We start from the raw sequence: 13,677 nt of genomic DNA, 5'->3' as shown, positions 1-13,677 counted from the left end.
CTAACAAGTCTAAGAGTGTTATGCATCCCACAATAATGCTTCTTTACCTGAAAAAAACCTGGTAACTTTGGGGTGAGTAAACGAATTTACTCGCAAGGAATGAGCATGCATAAGTTTAACTTATTACAAAGTTTGCAATTCAATAGAATTTAGTCCATGCTATTAAAATGACATTGGGACTTTTAACATAGCACAACGAGATGCATTATCACAAAGTTATCAACTTGAAAATTAAAGAGTGAAATCAAACCAAAGTGGATACTTGGATATCGCCTGGACTAAAACCGTACTCTTGGGATCACTTTAGGGCTATTAACCCATAGGTACCTTCCCCTAGGGCGCACTATAGTATAGGGGGTTCTCTATCTCTCTTACTAGAACCAAATCCTAGCCATGTCAAGTTCTTGATGATATCCCAAGTTTCCAAAATCAACAAGTAGAGCGATAAGTCATGATATGTGATAAAACACAATAAGTTCCATGAATTACATAACTAAATCATTAGATCAATATGATAGAAATTAAGTAGACCAACTAAGTAATTTCTCTAGATTTCAAGAGTTGTCCAAATGATTCCAATTTAATGTATAACAAAGAGTAACTCATGACCATGCCATATATCAAGTTTAAAATGGAATACAAGCATGGTACAAATAATTAGAATTTAAATCAACTTAAATTAATTAATCATCTATATTTAAAAGCTCATTTAAATCATGCCAAATTAATACACAACAAAGATCAAATCATAGCCATGCCATATATCAAGTCTAAAGTGAATTATATACAAGTTACAATTAATCATTTATTTCTCATTTCAATACAAGACATGCATACAACTTAAACATCATTACAAAAGTCATTAATTCACTTAGATAATAAACTAGAACACCCCCCACCTCAATAGAGAATTGTATCTCTATAATCCAAGGCAACCTAGCTTAAAGATGGAAAATCAAACAAGGGTTTTATAGAGGAGAGTGAGAGGAAACTAAAGTACTCCAAGCTTAAAGGTCTTAGGTGAGTGGAAGGGCACCAAAATGAAGTTTAAAGCCTTGAATCAAGTTTTATTCCAATGGTGGCCAAGTGAGGGTTTAAGAAGAAAGACATGAAATGAAAACCTTAAGTTAAATGTGGTGGGATTCTCTACTCACTAGGTGCTCTTACACTACCTCAGACACACATACTTGCAAGACTAAATGTGAGACCTACACTTGTCATGAATCTAAGTAATCTTCCAAGATTCAATACTAAGCCTACACTTGTCAACCATCCATGCTAATAAGTACTCCTATCCTAGGCCAACAAATGGGTGAATCTCCACCCTCCAAGTGTCATCAAACAAGGCCTCCAAGTGGTTCTACCACAAGATCAGCAAGTGGCACCATGAGAGTGTGACACTTGTCACATTTTTCAAAAATTACAAAAAGGTCCTTTTTGAAAATATCTTCCAAATTAAATTGCAAAAAGGTCCCTAAGAAGAAAAATAATTACTTTGCATAATTACACTAAAACCCCAAAAGTTAAGAATATTACCAAGAAGTTGTGCATCTATGCCCTTTACAAGAAAAGTAAACATTTAGCACGTTTTTATATAAAAGTAAAAATGTAGATATCATGGAATTTAAATATTATGGATGTATGCAAATTCGGAATCAAATCCGAGTACAAAAGTGAGGTTATGCAAGTAAAAATGAAAAACGAGAAAAGGACGAAACAGGATAAAAGACGAAAAAATAAATTACTGAGAAAGGGAAAGGAAGGAAAATGATCAGGTCATTACACATCCTTTTTGCAAATTCATCCCACAAATAAATTTATTTTCTCAAATATGTCTTGTCCCGCTCCCACATTGGTGTTGGGCTGAGTTTAGAGCATCTTAATATATTTCTTATTTAAGAAAAATAATTAAAATTTAAACAAATTTAACATCAAATTTTTAATTTTTTAAAAATATAGTCAGCTATTATAATAACAAAACGTTTTTCATTCTTTGTTTTAGACAGAATGGAACCCTAATATGTTTTGGGTAGGGCTGTAAGTTGGGCAGACCCAACCCAGTCCAGTTCCAACCCAACCTGTAACGACCTAAAAAAAATACCAATTGACGGTGCCAACAAAAAAATAAATAAATAAATAATTCTACATGACCTCTCCAGAAAAAAGTCCTATTATGACCTATTGAAATACATATAAAATGCAATGACCTCACTTGGCTTTAAAACTAATCTATCATGTCCCAACGCATAATGCAAATTAATATACAACATTTCCAAAATCAATACATACATATAAAAAGAGTCACATTCCTCCATCTCATCCAAACGTAAAAACACCAGTCCACTATCCACAATCCTTTACAAGGAACGCACTTTAATTTTATCAAGTTACAGTCCATGAAATATAGTTAAAATTAAAAGTTCATAACTTACAACATTATACAAATTAAACTAAAATTTTACAAAATAGTCAAGATTATATTTATAAAATATTAAAGTTCAATAACAAAAGATAACAAAATATAAATCTCCAATCCCGTCTAAACTTGTAGTGGATTGTCGTCCACCACTTCTTTCCCGTGTCCTAAAAATATTAAAGTAATGGGGTGAGCCAACCGCTCAGTAGGAAGTGTCTAAGACACACTTCTTATGACCCCGTGAACCCACATAAGGAATAGAATATCAGTGAAAAGGATCATGCTTTGGGAAGCAAGTAAAACAGTAATAATATCAACAAATATATATACAAGTCATTCGACTACCAAATGTGCAATATATGCCAATGATATGTTATGCCATAAAATGTCGCTCCCCATTTTTGAAATAATATTGTTTCACCTTTCTAAACCGTTAGTGCAATTCGACCTAAGGCGACTCTAAGGCGTCACGAGAGGAAGATTGGCTAATCATCAACGACCATAAGGCAACTCCAAGGCGTCGTATCTGGCCTAGATAGCTCAACCACGCTATGGTCTCTCCCTAGTCCCCTCTAGACCACACTAACACCGCGGACCACTGGGCGACTCCTAGGTGTCCGGTTTTCGTAAACACTTTTCTAAAATATTTTTCTTAAAACAATTTCATTCGTTTTTAAAACACTTTCCCATTTTTTCTTTCCCAATGAATGCATGAATGCTTCATGCTTCTAAATGTCAATTCAATACTAAAATTTTCACACATTCCATCTACATCATCATGACATTCTTGATAGGGAGCTCTAAACATTTATTTCCATAATTATAATATAAATTTTCATAGCAATTAAAATCAGAAACATACAACATACCAACACTAAACATGGTTCTTTACCAAAATGAAAATCATCATACTAATAAGCCCAATTAACACATAGCACACATTTATCACCTTAAATATAAATAACCCTAACAAACACAATCAAAATAATTAAAATTAAGCATGCTTAAAGTCAAATTAAAGGGGAAAATTCACAAGAAATCCAAGAGATACTGGATTAGAGCATCCCTACCTCAAATTGGTGAAAAAAACCCTAAAAATGACCAAATTTTGAATTCCCAATTGGTGACCAAACGGAGATTGACTCCGATCAAAATGACGGCCTCGTCGCGCTCGTCGACTTTGCCTTCAGTGGCAAAGTCAAATTCTTAGTAGTGAAAGAGATATCAAGCTTTGAAATTTCAAAAAAAGAAAAGAAAATAGAATTACAGAGTGGGGAGAGAGAAGACGCAGCAGAGAGAAAAGAAACTGAGGGTCTGTAATGACCCCTTGGGTCTTATGTGATGGTTAAAGTGATGGTGGGTCCCAAAAAATAAAATCTCTCTTTTAAATAATTATATACACACACACACACACACAACCACATTAAACATAAAACCATGTAATTATGCACAGAATAACAGTGCATTAAATGCAATGGTCCTGAAAAATAATACCGGTGCACCACAAATCCGGTTACGGGTCCCACCTCGGACCTCCCGGCCCGAAAAAGAAAAAATGTTGAAATGGTAATCAATGCATTCCAAAAGCCCTGAATTCAAAGAAATGTCCTAATCAACAAGCTGACACACTTTAAGGTGTTCGATACGCAAAACAAGAAAAGACAAAAATACCCTCGTAAAACAGAAAAATTTTTAAAAATGAAAAATAACAAAAATCATAAGCATTACACAACCTTAACCCTAAGTTGGGTTGGGTTGGGCTGACCCGATATCAAAAAATCTTAACTCTGATATTAACCTAACCCGAACGTGTTCGGGCCGAATGGGCTGACCCATTTTTTTTTTTACTTACTTACTTCCTTGCCAACAAATATGCAAATTATTCCTTTTCTTGATTTGAAACATTAATTTTTTAAGATATTCAATTATTAATTTGTATATTTTTTCAACTCTTTTATGAAAGAAAAAAAAAAATAAAAAAAAAACTTACCTTATTTTATCTTAAATATAAAAGTAAAAAAACTTTTTCTTTTTTATTTCTTGTTAAATAAATTTTTATTTTTAAATTACTCCAAATAAAACCCTAAATTCAGCGTACAATCCTTAACAGAAGCCGCCGCTAACGGAAACGCGACTCAAAGAGTTCGCGACTATTATACTTCTTTTCCGGCCACGTATTTTCAGTCGCTGCGAATAGGAGCGACTGCTGCTTTTTCTCCGATCAACCAGATCACCAGAGCGCGACCTGGCGTGCGTCTTGGACGGCGGCACAAAATGGCCATCAGGGAACACCATGGTCGCCGGTAGAGACCAACCGCTATTCCCAAAAGGTGACAGCTCGTCGGCAATTCCTTCTCAGAGAAGGTTGCCTCTGCTGAAGTGGCGGAAGCTGGGGTTATTAGAGAATCTCTCAAGCTCCGTGATCGGGGTCACTCCAAAGGGTGGTACAGAGGGTCACTCCAAAGGGTGGTATAGAGGGGGATTGGTTGGATGAGAGGGACTTTAATTCAGTTGCTGGTCTTTATGAGGAGAGAGGATGCGCCGATCCTGTTTCTCTCTTTACTAATTTCTCTTTTCAATCATATATAGATATACAAACACATATATAAATATCACAGACTAGGTTTTACAGTAAATGATTTCAGATACATATAGACCTAAAAAAACCAAAAAAAAAAAAAAAAAAGGGCTGTTTTTTGGGTTTTGGGTTAGGTTCGGGTTGAGCCCGAGCCCAACCCGATCACACCTGGGCTTTGAAAACTCTCAACTCGATTTGTTAATTTAAAAATTTAAGACTTCGTTTGGATATACAGAAAAGAAAAGAGATAACATTAGTTATCAGAGAATGAAATCATATAATTTATCTTCATGTTTAGATTAATAGAAGAAAAAACAAAGGAACGAAAAATATTAGAAAATGAAATCATATAATTTATCTTCATGTTTAGATTAATAGAAGAAAAAACAAAGGAATGAAAAATATTCTTATTTGGATAAGGAAAAAGAAAGGAAAGTATAATATCTAATCTAAATAAAATAACTTGTTTCAAAGCTTGAATGAGCTCTAACACTTTTGTTCTTATCAAGGTGGAGCAGGACAACCATCTTCATGTATTGTTTCTTCAATGTAGCCTTGGTTGCAGATGGTTCCAATCCATGAATCAAGTAAAAATCGATTTCTCCATTAACTAAGTGCAGAAGCAAATATGGAAAAGAAAAATAAAAGAAGGAACATTGGTTCTGACTTTCAACAGCTGGAGAGGGAGAGAGAGAGAGAGAGAGAACACAGTTTTAGCACAAATGGCATGATTCCATGACCCAAGATTACAACTAAGTTTTAAGTGTTAGTTAACTTAATTAGGATTTCCTTTTAATATATCTATATTTTTTTAGGTAAGTTAGAAAAAAAAAAAAAAAGGAGGAGGAGGGCAAGTCATTCCTTTTAATATTGTATTTATAGATGCTCCAGTTGTTTTGCAGAAAGTAAAACAATGAATGGACGAGAAGGAACAGGAGAAGAGACAGGCACTAGAGAAGAGGAGCTAAAGAAGCTGCTAATTTGATTTGCCCTAATATTGTTATTGACCTAGGACTTCAATGTAATATAAATTTTGTGTATAAAATTTTGAGGGCTAATTTTGTCTTTAATAAAAAATTTACTTTAAGATGTTCTTTCCCCTTAAAATCTTGTCAAGATTTGAGGGATTTAGTTGGAGGGATTTGGAAGAATTTAGTTGGAGGAATAAGCTATCTCTCCAAATCCTTTCTTTTCTATTCTATTATCTTTATCCAAATACACTAGTCACTATCGTTCTCTTTCTTTTCTCTCAAAATTTCTCTAAATCTCCAATCCAAACAATGCTTAAGTTTCAAAATTTTCGGGTTGGTTTCGGGTTGGGCTAACTGGGTTAGCCCGCCCAAATGCACCCCTAAACTTTATACACCGTTTATATACGTGCGCTTAGGGATGGTAATGGGGCGGGTTTTCCATTCCCTATCCCTGCCCCCATTTAATTTTGTTGTCCCCAAAACCGCCCCAAAACCGGTTAATTTTTTGCCTCTAATCCCCATAACCGGCCCCATCCCCCGCCCCATAACCGATTATATTTTTAGGGCAACTCATGTTAGATTATATTTTTAGGGCAACTCATGTTAGCCTCCCCAGTCACCTCCGTCTCTATTCTCTTTCTCAACTCTGAACATGCCCTCTCTCTCTCTCTCTCCCTCTCTTTGTGCAACTGCAAACTACAAAAATTTACAAGAATCAGAAGGTCAAAACCCATATATTTCAGTTAATCTATTGTCTACCAGAATCAAAAGTTCAAAACCCATATCGGCATATCATTTCAGCCACCAACTCGCCGCCTTGCCGACTCACCCACCAACTCGCCCTTGATAATTGCATTGTAGGGCTCTCTCGAAAATTTGGTATGTTCCATAAGTTTATGGAATACTGGAAAAAAAGATTAGGGAACAACTGGAGTTTAAAAATTAATTTTGAATATTTATGCAACAAAAGTCTTGAAAATAAATATCATACAAGTTGTTCAAAGCGTGATTAATTTACTAATCATACTACAATCCAACCAAATTTACTCAAGTTGACACAGATTACTCAAACAATGCAAAAACCAAATTCAGATTTTCTCTTTGAATTTTTTTTTTTTTTTTACTACATCAGATTTAAACTCATAAAAAAAAACAAAATAAATAAAAAACATATATAGAAGGTAACAGAGTTGGGGTGGCTCAAATTTGCCTTTTGATCAGACATTGTGCCATACCGCAATGGCTGTAACAACAGTTGCCCAGTGAAAGAAATAAACAATCTTTCACAGACCCTCTGCGTTGCCTCGCCAATATACGATCTAGCCTCCGATTTATACAAATACATAATCATCACAGCCTCACCATAAAGTTTTAAAGAGAGAGAAAACTCAACTCTGGTTTGACTCGATCCGATCTCGACTCACCCACCAACTCACCGCCTCCCAAACTCACCCAACAGCCTCCAGATTCACAGTCAAACCAACCAAGAAGTTTGGACATCACAATTCCTGGCTCGACGACAGCGAACTCACCCAACAGCCTCCAGACCTCGTCCCCAACCACACTCTCCAATGACTCATCCGAATCTGATCTAGTCTGACCTCCTCCCCAAAATGAAATAGTGGATGTATTCTGGGTTTGAGAGAGAGCTCAGAGAGAGACACGGCTGCAGCAATGAAGTGTAGGGTTTGAAACTGAAGGGGTTTCCAATATATATATATATATATATATAGTGAAGGTTAATTTGATAAATATATTAAAATGACAGGATAAATTAGTAATTTAATACATTAGACGGGACGGCTATGGGGCAGGTATCTTAGTCCCCCGCCACCGTCCCGCAACCAGCCAACGAGTTGGGGATTTTTGCCACCCCCACGTGCGCTCTCAGAACTCCATCTCTTTGGTTACTCAAAATCAACCCAATTCTCCGAAAAAAAAAAAAATCAACCCAACCGGCGCCACCACTCCCGGTGCATCTCTCCGGTAAGTTGTTTTCTCCTCGTGTTTGTACTCTCTGTGATATCTCATGCCTACTTCTACAGATAAGAAAGTTCGGGCATTAAATATGTGTTTCTTTCTGTAGATATAGTAGATCTGTATAATTGTTGCTTGAATCTCGGTACGGTATCTTCATTAGTTTGAATTTAGTTTCTATATTTCAATTTCTATTCGAGTTACTTACAATTGCCGGATCTGTAAACCCTAGTTATTTTCAATTCAACCCTTTACGGTAGTTCCGTTGATTTGTAGTTTGATTATTTGATCAATGATGGGTGGGGAGGGGTGGGTTAAGTTAAACTGGGACGGAGGAGAAGGGTGGCTCCCCAAAAACAGCCAGTTGCCATAAACAATTTTTGGGTGTAAGATCTTACTGTATTTGTTAATTATTCTACTAATCGACAACCAATAATCTCTCTCTAGTTGCCGAAAATATGGTGAAGCCCTCTGCCAATTCGCGGAGCAAGAGAGCAGCTATGAAGGCCACCACTGAAGAAGATCCAGCGCGTAAACGGTATGTGCCATTCGGATCGCTTTTTATTCACAGCTGCTATTTTATTATTTTTTTTATAAGTATATTCCGTGCCTAAATAATTTTGCATATAATTGCTCTCTGTGGCCCCTTCAAATACTTATCCCTCAGTTTCATTCCAAAATGATATCTTTGTATAGTATTTCTGTCCCTCAATTGGCCGTTAAGAAAACATAGGAACAAAGAGAAGAACGTGCCTTTCACATCACTATTGAGAAAACAACAGTGGAAAAAAGAGAAGAATGTATCATTCACATCACTGAGACAACCGGGGGTAAATTGTATGTGCCATTTGCATCACTTTTATTCACAGGTTCTTTATATTCCATGCCTAAATAATTTTACATATATTTGTTCTCTGTGGCCCTATTGCACTGCTTCAAATACTTAGCCCTAAGTTTCATTCCGAAATGATATCTTTGTATTGTTTTTGTTTCCCTTAATTGGTCGTTGAGAGAACAGAGAGAAATGTTACTTGGTAATCAACTTTGAAATACAACTCAACCAATTCGACCTGTTCTATTCTTAGTGGAGGCTCTATAAAATATTTTCTTTGAGTTTGACCTAATCTCCACTACCTACTACTTTCCTGCAGCCAAGCAATACATAACATAATGGCAATCACTATTTATATTATGAGTTTTTTTTAAGTTTCAATGTTCATTTGTAATAATTATTCAAGAATGGCCTGGATTTATTACTAAAATTAATTGTGTTTTTTGGAAGCATGGGTGCCCCTCTTTGGAAAGTAGTACAATTAATTTAAAATTTGAAGTAAATACTACTAACATGATTTGTGATTCCAATTCTGAGGCGTGGATTCCATGCTGCTAACATAAATATATTTCTTCACAATCTAGGCTACTTGAATTTATTTAAAGTACTTGCATCATCACCAGTGGCCAACACAAGTGATATATGTGAGAAATTAAAAACAAGGTGCAAATTTTACTCTCTATTCTTCTTTTGACGTGCTTGTTTCCTGTGCTGTATTAATCATTGCTGTTTATAATTTTGAGTGGTTTGTATCTATCATCTTTTGTAGGTTTATTCCTGACGCTTCGGAATCGAGAGAGAAGGTGATGAAGATGAGATCTTAGATCCGAGAAGAGAGAGAGAGAGATTCGACGCTTGGGATGGTTGCCAGAGTCTTGCCGAAGGTGGAGAAGAGTTGGGATGCAGCGGCGAAGGGTGAAACGAGGGTTTGAGATCGATTCTTGTGGAATCGATCGAATGACCCTAAATCGATTTTTAAACACATTCCCTTGCCAGTTCAATTGATCGAACTGAATCCTCAGATCGATCGAACTGACATCGATCTCTCCTCTAAAGTGACAAAATATTTTTTGGAATTTTTGAAAAATAAAAATAAATAAAATAAAAGTATTTTTAGGATTTTTTTTTTTTTTTTTTTTTTTTTTGAAATGAAGAATTTAAAACAAAGTCAAAACAAAGTCAAAATTTAAAGTCAAAGAACAAAGATCGATCGATCGAGAATGCATAGATTTGAAGAAATGTTTGATCGATGGGACAGAGAGGCTTTTAGATGCAGGTTGATGCAGGTTCAAAATTTTTCTAAGTGTTGGAACTGCAGATCGATCCAAGATAAAGTGGGATCGATCGAAGAACTAAAGATCGATCTAGGAACAAGTTCAAACGATGGGACAGAGAGCTGAAATATGCAGGTTTTGTTCGAACGATTGGACAGAGAGTGATTTGGATGCAGGTTTGATGCAGGTGGGAAGTTCAATCGATCGAACTCATTTTAAGATCGATCGAACTTATGCAAAATGCTTAATTTCAACGTAAAAATGCATGCAATCCTAATCACAGTTCCTAGCAATGCATATGAACCCAAAGCCAATATCTAGACTTCACAAGAAATGAAATTAAAGATAGAAATGAGGGAGGAATAGGGTTTTGACACCCTACGAAATGCTTTTGTTAGTCTTTAACGTCTCTAGCAAGACGTTGGGCTCTTTTAGCCCTGATCAAACATCTTGTAATGCATCCCCTCCTTGTTGGGGTGATAAGTGCTTCGAACTCCACCCAACAAATGGTTCTTTAAGGAACTTGTTGGATTAAGCTCAAAAGACGTTTTCGGTCCTTGGTCAATGCAATCTTTGGGCTTCCATGCCCTTTCACAATAAGAATTTGAAACAATTTTCTTAGAATGTAGGGTTGAAGATGAATCTTTTGAAACTTTGGTTTCACTCAAAAACTCTATTCCTTCACTTTTAAGGTCATGACATTTTTCTACAACATTAACCTCTTCATGCTTATCAATTGAGTTGGGGGTTGGATTGAAAATATTCAACTTCACCTTCATGTGGCCAAATGAGATTTTCATTATCCCCGTCCTACAATTGATGTTGGCATTCGTGGTTGCCAAGAAAGGATGGCCAAGGATAACGGGAATTTGGCTCTTAAGATTCAGGACCGGTTCCATGTCAATGACAACGAAATCAACGGGAAAGAAGAATTTATCAATTTTAATCAAGACATCTTCAGTGATACCCCTAGGCTTTTTGATTTATCGGTCGGCAAGTTGTAAAACCACCGACGTCAGTTTCAAGTCTCCTAAGCCTAATTTGACATATACCAAGTATGGAAGAAGGTTAACACTTGCTCTTAGGTCAAGAGAGCCCGATTCATGATAAGATCACCAATGATGCATGAAGTGGTAGGTGAACCAGGGTCCTTAAACTTTGGAAGAGTGTTATGCTGCAAAATTGAGCTTACTTGCTCAGTTAAGACCACTTTTCTATTTGCTTGGCTTTTATTCTTCCTATTTTGGGTGCATAAATCTTTTAAGAACTTGGCATAAGCCGGAATTTACTTGATTGCATCCAAAAGCGGAAGATTAACTTTCACTTACCTAAACACATCCATAATCTCATTTGCTTTGATCTTTTGCTTGTCAATTGAAATGGATCCTTTTAAAACATCTGATAAGCGCCGAATATTGTATATTCAAGCGCCCTAAATTGCATTAGTAAAGTCCGTTGTATGTTAATTTATGTAGATTATCTTCATTTCTATGTTTTTATGCATTTTCAGGTTCCTTGGCCCAAAAGGAGCAAAAATAAGGTGTTGTGGATTTTTGATCAACAATGTGCTCAAAAGCTGAATTTCAGGCAGCAGTGGAACTCGATTTTGATTGCCACTTCTGACCCAGAAAGCTCGAGATCTGGACTTCCATTATAAAATGGAATATTTAGAGCTCTGCATTAGCTTTCTAAATCTTCAAACGGTTTGTCATTCGGAGCTCGGAGCAGAGAGTTATGGCCTTGTTACCAGAGGTACACAGAACTGCCTAGCAGCAATGAAATTCTGCCTTGATCTTCATTTTCGACCAACCATCCTTGAGAATTGGATCTCCATCAAAACATGAGGTATTTAAAGCTCTGAATTAGCTCTCCAAATCTTCAAACGGTTTGTCATTCAGAGTTCGGAGCGCAAAGTTATGGCCATTTCATCAAAGTAGGTCCGGGCGGAGCAAATGGAGAATAGGCATTCTGCCCAATTTTCGAGTGCTCGAGGCCCAAATTCGAGCACTCGAATTTAGGGCAGTTTGTCTCCGAAAAATCACTATTTCAGCCACTTGTTTCTTGGTTCCTTCATTTTCTGATTTCCTTCTTGATGAGGTGGTTGGAGATGTTCCTAGGAGGGGGGGGGGAGAGAGAGAGCCTAGTTTGGTGGTAGATAAGAGGGATAAGAGCCACACATCTCCTAAGCTAGTTTTGATCAGATTTTGGGGAGAGAAGAGAGCAAGGAGATAGAGTTCTTCAAGCTTGAAGAAGGGAGCACGAAAATGGAAGAGGTCTTCAAGCTTCTTCCTTCTTCCATTGCTCCTATGGGTAACTAAATCTTCTCTAGGGAGGTGATGAAGCCCCTCCCTTGTAAGCATGTTCTAGTGTAGATTTTACTTTTGGGATTTCAATGTATTATTGTTGGTGATTTTATGATCTAGAGTATCATATGTGTTGTAATGAATTCTAATGTCTATACATGATTATTTTGAGCTATTCATCTTGTCTTAGATGGTTTCTCTTCCTAATCATATTGCTTGCATTTCCATAGTGACAATGGAAGTTAGATCATGGAATGGTTTTAATGGCATGGAGTTTGAGAACTTTGATAAATCATTGCTTAGGATGCCCTTTGATGGTTTATACTTGATTCTTAACTTTGTGTGCTCTCATCATTTAATTAAGGGCTTGATAATCTTTGGCTTAGGGAGCATGTTAAAGACTACACCTTAGTTTAGGTAGTTCAAGCATGTGAATCTTTGATGGATTATTCTTGTTTTTGATTTAATGAACCTCTTGAGGATAGTATAGCAACCAAGGGTTGTTATGTGTCATGACCATCATTTATGTTGATTTTCCCAATTTAATCTCAATCTAGAATGTGTATAGGGTTGGAGCGGATTCATTTCCCTAGTTTTTCTCTACTTGTATTTCATCTCTTTTTAATTCTTGCAAGTTTCTAATTTATGCAATTTCAATATTCTTAGCTTAAGTGACAAACAACAAAACCTTTATAAACCCTTCATCATTCTAGAAAGATTCTAGACACTAAGGTTGCCGTAAGACTAACGCAGTCCTAGTGGTTCGACTTACCCAACCAATAGCCCTATTTTACAATGATTCGTGCTATTGCGAAGGTTGATGTATAGTTGATCAACCGATCAATTTTTGGCGCCGTTGCCGGGGACTGCAAACGGTTTAGCGACCAAAGTTCTAGGGTTAATTTTAGTTTGATTGTGAATATTGTGTCTTGTGAATACTCCTTGTGTATTTTTGATCATCTTTGTGTTTGTGAGATTCTAGGGACTCGAAACTCGCCGTGGGAACGCTAGCAAATTGTAAGTCTAGAGGCCCCCAGGTAAGTCTTGTGACTTCTAGTTTCGCATTGTGAATATTGTGTATGTGTTTAATTTAGCTTATGAAGCCCTTGTCGAGGCTATTTTTGTTTCACTATATTGCAAAGCATCGGTCCTTGTCGTGGCCATTTATTTCCTATCTTGTTGATAATTGAGGAGAAATGGATCATTGTATGTGGAGTTGATGATAAAGAATTGTTGTGTTGATTATGTTGTGTGTTGTTGATATTTAAGTCCTAGATGGAGGGTAGTTATCTTCCAACTCAATTCTACACACCACATGAGTTTTGT

General features: G+C 36.4%; 1 long non-coding RNA gene across 1 annotated transcript; it reads left to right on the top strand.

Annotated features, from left to right (window-relative positions):
• Positions 1-7,791: 7,791 nt before the first annotated feature.
• Positions 7,792-13,231, top strand: LOC132276443 (uncharacterized). Its single transcript, XR_009470883.1, has 3 exons — positions 7,792-7,951; positions 8,390-8,480; positions 9,544-13,231. It is a non-coding gene; the product is annotated as an uncharacterized LOC132276443 (long non-coding RNA).
• Positions 13,232-13,677: the final 446 nt, after the last annotated feature.

This window comes from Cornus florida, unplaced genomic scaffold, assembly GCF_030987335.1.
Source record: "Cornus florida cultivar Cherokee Brave unplaced genomic scaffold, ASM3098733v1 CherokeeBrave_3.0.0_Hap2_Chr10, whole genome shotgun sequence".
Lineage (NCBI taxonomy): Eukaryota > Viridiplantae > Streptophyta > Magnoliopsida > Cornales > Cornaceae > Cornus > Cornus florida.
This window is presented reverse-complemented; position numbering and strand designations above follow the sequence as displayed.